This window comes from Cololabis saira, chromosome 4 (assembly GCF_033807715.1).
Source record: "Cololabis saira isolate AMF1-May2022 chromosome 4, fColSai1.1, whole genome shotgun sequence".
NCBI lineage: Eukaryota > Metazoa > Chordata > Actinopteri > Beloniformes > Belonidae > Cololabis > Cololabis saira.
The window spans coordinates 31,414,404-31,424,525 of record NC_084590.1 but is presented as its reverse complement, the minus strand read 5'-3'; positions in this window follow the sequence as shown (position 1 = coordinate 31,424,525).

Below are 10,122 nucleotides of genomic sequence, written 5' to 3'. Positions count from 1 at the left end.
TGTGCGCGTGCGCGTGCGTGTGTGTGCGTGTGTGTGCGCGTGTGTGTGCGTGTGTGCGTGTGTGTGTGTGTGAGAAAGTAATCCCCTGACACTTCTTGAACCCTCTTTCTTTCTTATTATCTTGTGTCCTATGCATGGCTCGGCATAATCGCCGTGTCGAGCTCCCGGCGGGTCATTATGTTTGACCGATAAGATTTTTAACACAAGTTGAAACCTACAAATCTGCTAATTTTTGACAATTGAAACTTTAGGCAAGTTTGTCAAGCTCTTTCAGGACTACTGTGATTACTGCATCACCTGATCTATTCAGGTCCAACCTGGTGGCCGTGTGCATGTTTAAAGTGAGTTATGAATGAGTGCAGTCTAACTGTTCAGGGATAATATTTTGTATATAAATTCTTAACATTGCTACCCTCGTTATTGTTGTTAATATCTGCCCGTCCCTGTTACATCATATCCAGTCTTCCGCTATTGCTGATTGTTCCCCTCTCTGCTCAACACTGGCTACTGTGAAGCAAAGCCACTCCACTGTCTTTGTACACTTGACTCTGTTTTGTAATTAACCTTGTCACAAGGAGCCTCAATAAAGAATTGAGGAAAAATCTTTTATATTGTTGAGTTTTCTTCTACCTCCCTCCATTCTGTGCTTTTTCTCTCTCTGCCTCTCTTATGCAGTGGGCCCACGTGAAGGCTTTGAAACTGAGCGTCTTCTCTCACCATGATGCTCGTCTTAGGCGGTGTGGGTCGTTTCTCTGAGGAGCTAGTCAGCGCTGACTTATTAATTTTTAATGCGCATGTTTTGGGTTGGGGACCCTCGCTCCTTGTTTACATTCTTGTGATCTTGCTGGGTTTGTCTCCAAACACTGTAATGCAATGCAACTGGGGATGTGAAAGTATGCTGTATTTGTGCGTGGGCATATTTGAGTTGGTGTCAGTCACTGTGATGGGACAGGCGAGCCCAGGATTTCTCAGGATACGGGGGGGGGCATGGTGGTGGTGACGGTGGTAGGGGTCATTTGTGGGCATGTTGGGGGCCAGAGCAGGCTGGGTAGGGATTGTCAAAGGTCTGGGATAATTGCTGACTCCATTTTAAGGGCATAAAAACCTCTGCACCAGCATCTATGTCCTTAACCCCACCCCGTCTAATGAAAATCAAGTTCTCGGATCCCTCTAGCTCATTAACAGCAGGTCTTTTAATGAGCTTTCAACAGGGTGGGGGGCTGGGAAGATGAAGAGGAGTGTTAGATGGGGGAGTGGGGGGGGTACTGCACCAGATGCACACACACACCCACTCCTGCCAATTACCATTGTGTTATTGGGAAGAAGAGGAAAGTGAGAGGAGAAGCCCCCCCCCCAGACCCAAACACGCCAGTTTTTCCATTTCTCTCGACTGCAGGCTGAACATTAAGAAAGTGGGACAGGGCCAGTGACAGGTAACATCCCCCCATCTCTCCCTCCGGTGAACTCTCTGGAGTTGGGCGCCGCAGCCGTCGCCATTTGGTGCTCGCCCGGACCAAATTATGTAAGGTAAGGTGATACAGACAGGTGAAGACGGCACATTGGTCCCCGCAGCGAGGGAATATCTCTTTTCCTGCTTGCCCTTTGTCTTCCTGCACTCCACACCTATCTGAGCCGCCGCCAAACCTGCAAGGTCAGTGTCGGTACCCAAAGCAGCCAATCACAGCATGAGGGGGTTTATGGTGTCGGCCAATAAGAGCTGCAGTGGTTTCTGACCGGTGACTGCCCCTGGGCGGCAGTTACGTGGACTTTGAGGTCTATTAGTTTTGTCTTGGCTCAAGGAGAGCTTTCTCAGTGCAAAAGTTCAGAGAGGTCACTGCAGGGCAGACATGCAACGCTGTCCCAGGAGATACAAACGTCTCACACATTAACATGAATACGTATTAACATAAGCAGGGCGCATCTGAAATCACCGAGGCACAATTTAAGTGTTTCGCTGTGTGTGCTGTTACTTTTAAGTGAATCCATTCTTTGAACTTTCTGAGCTGTTTGAGGCTCAAGTAAAAGAACTGAATACAATTACTCGCATGTTTTAGCTTCAGGGCCTGAGTCTGGATGTACTAATACATCTGATTCCTAACATTCTTGGCAAAAACAGAGACGTGCTAAACGTGAATCCTCTTTAAAAAGAACAAACACGAAGTCAACATCTTAGCAAATTCATGTAGCAGTAATACCTTCATTATAGATATGTTATTGAGACAGACATGTTGTGTTCCTCAGAATAATTAACTATTATGCTCTACATACACTGACAATAAAAACATTTCACTTGAAAATAGAGAGCACACATATAAAATAGAATTTATGACAAAAAATGGAGGCAAATGGATGAACGTTAGATGCAACATTTTATCAATAAAATTAGTAAAGGCTCCCAGTCAGAATTCAACCACATCTTTATTTCTCCCTCTGTATGAATTTATATTCTATGTTTCACCCGTGTTCTTACTTTTTTAAAACTTCTATTTATTTAAATTTTGTGTTCATAAAATGCAAATCTAGATGCAAAATAGTAGCCGTGTATTTCCATTGTTCCCCAACTTCCATAACCTCAACATTTACACAAGAATCTCGGGTCGGTCGACAAGAAAGAAAGCTGGATGCGAGACGCATCTCCGCAAGAAAATGAGTCAGGAAAAACATTTTTAAGCCTATATTATGAAACGTCAACATTTTGCGCGGACTACACATAATTTACAGGTAACTGTGAAGATCACACCTTAGTGGCTGCACTTGCAGGCTTAGCGGTGGAAAAGTGGTTAAAGTGCATCCTGCCTTTTGCATAATGGCGTTTCCGATGGGCCCAGCAGAACCCTGTGACCCTGAACAGGACCAAAGCAGGAATATACATGGATGAATCTATGTTGCATTTTATTTAAATAAGGCGATTCAACCTGATCTGCACAGAAATGAAATCATTTATAATCAGAAGCCAAAAAAATGGGTTTCCTGAGTGGAGAATAAAGTGAGAACTCAAATCCAATTCAGGCCAGTCACAGTTATCCAGCCCTAAAGTCTTTCCATGTAGTAAAAATGTGTATTCAGATGCAGAAACAAAACATTTATCTTCACCAGCCTCAGAATCTAAAAGTGATTGTGGACTGAGCCATCTTTCTCTCTTCTTCTTGATGGGTTGTCATGGGCTTTGTTCACATTAAGTGCTGGTCTCCAGCAGTAGTGCCACAACCACACATTCAGATTAAATTTAAGATGATTAGCTCTGAAAATTTAACAACAAAGGGAATGCTTGAGCTGTATGTTTGCTTTGCTTAAGGGCAGGCCCGTGGCCATGAGAGGCTCTCGCTTATGTATGAGAGGATTGTGCTTTATCATGGAAAAAGCCAATTAACTGTGAGTTTTTAATTACATTTCTCATGGTGTACTGTGTGAAGCCTCCAATCATCTCTGCAGACCTTGCCCTGTTTTTCTCCCTCCTCTGAATAGCATGGGAGGCAGCTGAAGCTCGGGATCAACTCATCAGCCAGGTCGACGGAGGTGAAGATTACAAGAAAGAGAAATATGTATTTTTAAGTGGTCAGACAAACCGCAGGACTCCCTGTCTGCTTTTTATCTTTGCACATTTCCCACAATTCCAACCTTCTCTCAGCCAACCCTCCTCCCTCAACGACCACAGAGTGAAACCCGAACCCTGGAATTACGCCCGCTTCATCTCTCCTCCCTCCTCCGTACCTCACGCTGCCACCCTCCCCACCTCCAACAGTGTGGGAGGACCAGGGCAGGAGGAGGATAGAGCTGACAGGGTGCCGGGCAGCCGCGCACCAGAGCGCTGCCATTCACACCATCGTAACCTAGTATGAGGTAGTATTGATGACAAGAGGGCCAGGTTGATTTACTGGGAAAACAAAAGAGGAGGAAGTTTACCAATTTCTCTTTTTCATGTGAGACGTAATGTTGCACCAAACAGGCAGAAATGCTGTGAGATAATGATAATGGAAATGCCTTTTAAAACCCATTATAAACAATGCAAAGGTGTAGTTTCAGCTTTTTGTCTCAGAGATCAAATAAAGATGCTTTTGAAAGATTAGACAAACAACGGTGCAAACAAGCACACCAGATAATCATTTCCTCACAAAACAAACTGTTAGTCTACAGCAGCACTGATTGATCCAGATACGACCTTGCATTTACCACAAGAACATGCAGCGGCCTCTCAGCCCGAGACCTTTGACTACATAAATGAGTTAATTTTAATCAAATCAGTGGATTACAATAACAAATTATATGCAGTACAATGGAAAACTCCATGAAATACATTGGATATGATACAAAATCATAAATGTTTGTGTCATGATATATAAAAGTATATTGTAGTAGGCTACACAGCACAGTATAAAACATTGATCTCTGTATTTTAGGTTGATATACATTTCCATCTTTTGAACGTCTGTGAAGTTTTGTAAATGAAGCATACATCTGTTAAACATGATACAACTAGACTAAGCCGCCCCAGGAGTCATTGCTACTGGGTTTGCTCACTCACAGCCTCCCGCTTGCTGTTTAAAAGTTAGACATGAATACATAAAATTGTGTCTCAAATACATCACTTAACAGAGAAGCTGCTGAATAGCTGGAAATCTTGCTGGGCATTGTACATTTCTTAAACGATGAATGGGAATGGTTTCCATGACTCTGACTCCATCGTACAAGCAAGTAAAAAAAAAAAAAAAGAGTACGTTTGGGATTTCCCCGGGCATCCTGCTCTGTTGTTTTATTGGTTTCAATTAGACAGCTCACAGCCTTCTCTCATTTATATGTTTCTAGCAAAAAAAAAACAACTATACATTTATTATCTTAAAGAATTGGATTACAAGAGGTCAGAATTTCCTCTGTTTTGATGAAGAATTGAGGATTGTTCAATGAAGAATCTGGTTAAAGAAGGGTTAAAGGAATGTCAGTTAAACTGTGGCTGACAGATATTCTGCCATCAATGTTATGGGAATTTTTATACATTTATTATAATATTTTTAAGAAAATTCCCAGCACACATTGTCTTGTCTTGCATTGTCTTATTTCTTTTGTTTTGTTGTTGTTTTAATTTTTGAGGGAGGTTCATGGTGTTTGAAAAGTATTTCTACAAAGAAAGGGTACAATAATCTGGATTGGTCAAAAAAAAAAAAGCTAAAAAATAATGTTTTTTTTCTCAGCAACTTATCACGTTATGCTTGTACCACAATCCCAACAATACAGAATACAAGATGTGACACCGTAAATGTAATAACAATCTGTGATATAGTATGATATGTGACATCATTACGTAATAAAATATACTGTAACACATGTAACATCTTGTAACTCTGACACAGGATGCTCAATGCAGAGCAGTGACACATTATGTGACATTATATCATTTGATCCTGTATGGCGCACAATGAAAACAAAAATATTTTACAGTGGCTTATGACAAGATACATTACGGTACAATGTGCTACAGCATCATGAAATAAGACACCTTACAATATCATGTGACTCAGTGTTATAAAATAAAATATGATAGTGTGCTAGAATGCAACATTTTATGACATGAGATATGAGATGACACAACTTGATATGACATGAAGCAAAACTATATGATATTCTACAAAATACATGATATAATACATTTTAATAAAATGGGATAACCTAGGGCGAATGTATCATAAATCTTAGAGAACCGTTCTCAGCAGAGAAATCCAAGCAGAGCTGCAGAAAAACGTCAAACATCTGCAACTAAACCACTTCAACAAGTGAAACAATACACCCAGTGAAACATGGCGTGCGTTGCTGCAGTTGCAGATTTAACACAATTTGAGAGAATAAAATAGGATGCAATACACTTCTGCATGAAAGACCACAATTTAATGTAATACAATGGATTTCTTCATAATACAGTGTAGTAAAATATATTACATGACTGAAATCAGTTACAGTATGATACATAACAGGTATAAAATTATAGATATAATTAAAGATATAAATTAATGTAGCTCAGTAACAAGTTATCATTCTGGTCTCTCAATTATCCTCCTAAAATGGATCAAAAACCTGAACATGAGCAAATGTAGATGGCAACATTATACCCAGTTAACTTGAAAATGTCCCCGTTCACCTTTGTTAATGCTGTTTATTTATAGACCTCCAAGGGTAAATACGAATTCAACCGAACAACCTGAAGACGACAAAACGGATGAGGTAATCAAACATCTGCTATCTCAAACGCTCTCCGATTAACTGCTCTTTAAACGTCTGTTACTCTCTTTTGTCTTTCGTAAATGCATACACAAAACACCGATCTTGCACCTGGTGACCTTCCTTGCGAACGTGAGACAAACACACACACACACACACACACACACACACACACACACACACACACACACACACACACACACACACACACACACACACACACACACACACACACACACACACACACACACACACACACACACACACACACACACACACACACACACACACTCACACAGCTATTTAGTTGCTCAGGTGATCACACACAAGCCAAACACAAACTCGGGTCACTTGGTTTTGTTCCTCAGTCAGCCCAGAGGGGTCTGTCCATATATGCTGGAAAAACTGGATTTTAACCATGCATCCTGTTACCGCCCCTCCAACACACACACACACACACACGCAGACAGAGCTGGGGTCAGAGGTGCAGACTTGATAGCATACTGAGACTAGGACACAGAGTTCAGTGTTGTAACCGCCTCAGCCAGAGTCTCCATAAGCAACAAATGTCCACCATCGTCCCAGATGTGCACGTCTTCATCCCTCATGTACTTTCTACAAAGTTTCTTTCATTTGTGTTTTTTTCTCACACACTTCTGTTCATCTGCGCAGCAGCGATTAGTTGCTCAGATGTAGATGCGTTTGTTCTCTCAAGGTCAACAGAGACATCTCTTGTTTCAAAACATAAAGCCGGCAAGATGGGTGAACAAACCTCGCTGGGATCAATTTTGGTGTTGAACAAATAGAATTTTCTAAGTCAGTCCAAAATGTTACTAAATTTAAAAACTGAGTGTCTAAAAAAGGATGAGGGGGTTTCATTTTCCTCAGTGGAACATATATGTGTGAGTAATTAGAGGAGAGATTTTGGAGCGAGTGTTGTTATTTGTGTTTGTGTAAATATACACAGCAGCTGATGCAGTCTCTTGTAAACAACAAGTGATGTAAATCATCCGTTCATGGAGTCTGACAGTTTCTTTATCCGTTCTCAATCTGCATTTGTCTGCCAAGTACTGAGCATAGATGTGTGCTGACTTCATTCTCTGTAAGTCTCACATTTATAAAAAAAGGGATCCATGCAGGTTATCAAATGAATTTACAGGAAGTCAGATGAAGAAGAGGGCTCGGTCATGTTTTGATGTATTATTTAATGTATTAGTAATTTGTTGTACGTGATGCAGCGTTGTCCACCACAAGGATCAGTTCTTTATTTACTTTTTTACTTAGACTGTTAAAAGTTTTGGAGATTTTCAGTCCATCACCGACATAAAAAGATCTAACACCCTTAAATCTAGCAGCCCATAGCAGTGACTCTACTCCTCGTCCTGGTCCCAGACTGGCATTTACTAGAAATCCAGTCGTTTCATCCACCTCATTTACTAGATTAACACTCATTTTATTTATCTGCCAAATATTTGAAAACCTTTGTCTTCAGGTATTTGTTGACCTAATCTTGTTGTCTACGACTGGGTCCTTGTCCTGTGGTGGTCATGTTTCATCCCTCCTTACTTTAGTCATGTCTCTGATCAGTGGACACCTTCGGTCTGGATATGTTCAGGTCTGGAAGACTGAATCACAGCAGGATAAGGAGCTCAAAAAAGCCCCCCCCCCCCCCCCAACAAGATATTTGACAGTTTTTGACTTTTCAAGTATCCATTTTTGAAAGATTTAATCTGAGAGGACCAAGTAGATTAAAAGTTGTGCAAACACTGATATGAGTAGTCCATCACTTCCGGCCTTGCCCTCCATCATTATCTGATGTATGTTTCCTGAAAAGCTTCTGAGACTTGAGAATGAAAATACGCACATATGTATCAACAAGCTCAAAATACTCCCTGGTTGTGCTTGTGATGCTTCAAAATATATATGTTGCTGGTTTTCCCTCATCAAATAAATAAAAACAAACTGAAACTGGGAATGGGGTTTTATTTAAGTTAAAAAAAGTTTAAAAAAAAATAATTGGATTTTACAAAGTCAAACTGGATATTTACACAAAAATAACACGATTAAATAAAGTGTAGAAGCAATCCACAGCTGTTTAGAGTCTGTTGTGTGATTTCTGTTATTGGGGGACAATGACGCCCCCCCCCGCCGTCTCCTGACCGCTCATTCTGCTGTGATGTGTGTGAGTGATGCAGCAGAAAACGGGCCGGGACAAAGCCGGTTAACCAGCGGGGAGGAAGAGTGGGGTCTCGGGGCCCACTAGTGCCGAGGTCGTGGGATCAGAGCAGGTCACAGAGGTGTGGGAGTGTCTGCCCGGCCCTCTGACCTTTGTAAAGGAGGCTTCCTATAATCCCGTTCTCAAAGACCATGAGGACATAATGGAGAGGACATGAATGGAGTTAAACGGTGACCATTAGGCAGATCTGTGTTGCTATTCTTCTTGTTTGTTTAGTCCTGGTCAGTCTCACGTTTTCAGTGTAATCAGGCGTGTGATGGAGGGATGGCTGGATGTGCCCAAAGAGGACATTGTACTTGAGTTTGATATTCACTTACAGAGAAGGATCAGGATCAAACCAAATCATTTAAGCCCTGAATACCATTCACACGTGGTGAGCATGAAACCCAAACTACTGCATCTCCAAACTGTTACAAGACAAAAATCATTTATTTTATTTGTACGAATGAGACTAATGAGATCTAAGAACTGAAGCACCAGAAACTCAAGCCAACTTTCTGTAAGATCTCCAACATTAGTTGTTGCACTGAAATTTAACTAAATGTTATAGAAACGATCCTAAAATCTGTACAATTAGTTTTATTTATTGGATTGGATATGGGCTCTAGAAGTTCCCCATGAATTCCTGAGTAGGAATAAGCATGAATAGATAATGGATGGATGGATGGATGGATGGATGGATGGATGGATGGATGGATGGATGGATGGATGGATGGATGGACGGATGGTACCAATTTATAGTCAAAAGAATGCATGGTCTGGTATCACTAATGTCTCATCATGTTTATTGTGTATGATATTGCATATCAGTGATCCAAACAGACTAGCCTAATTTGAGGTAAGAAAAAATGTGGTAACAATTTGTAGAAAAAAGAAAATCATTACATTTTTCTTTTCAGTTCATGAAAAGTTCAAAAAGACTGTAAACAGAGGAGAGGATTTTTAAACTTCACAACCAAAATGCATTTTCATGACAGATCAATAACAGATGTGTAAGTGATTTCTACATGCCGACATAACACTTAATAAATGTGGTCTTCACAGAAGTCTGATCCAGAATCAGTTCATTTTACACACAACATGTCATTTGAACACAGATGAATGTAATATATTCATATATGGACAAAACACATGATCATAACGCTGGTTATCTGTCTAGTATAATCGCTTGATGTGTTTCATGTCAACAGCTGATAAAAAACAACGCTATTCTTGGGTAATGTAGATGTTTACATTGAATATTGTGGATTTGTACCAGGACCGTTGGGAGAGACGGTATTCCACCGTGAACCGCATAGAAGTCTGTTTTACTGTTCAGTTTTAGATGGACTAGACTGCCTCCTAGTGCTGCTGTTAGAGAACTGTCTGCAGCTCATCTAACTTTGTTGGACTTAGAAAAACAATCGTTTATTTATTTATCTATTTATTTATTTATGTCTCTTTTTTTCCAAATAAAAAATCATTTAATGGCATTTGAATGTCTGGATCCTTAAGAATTTACTACATGTTCATAAAGGCTACTTTAAATATAATAATCTTTCCAAAGCAGCTAGAACTTAGATAAACAAACAACACTTGTGAAAATATCATGCTACACATGTTTTCTGTTGAGGAAACTGATTCAGTTTTACATCTGTGTGGGCCTCACCTGTCCACCACACATTGCTTACTTTAGTCCT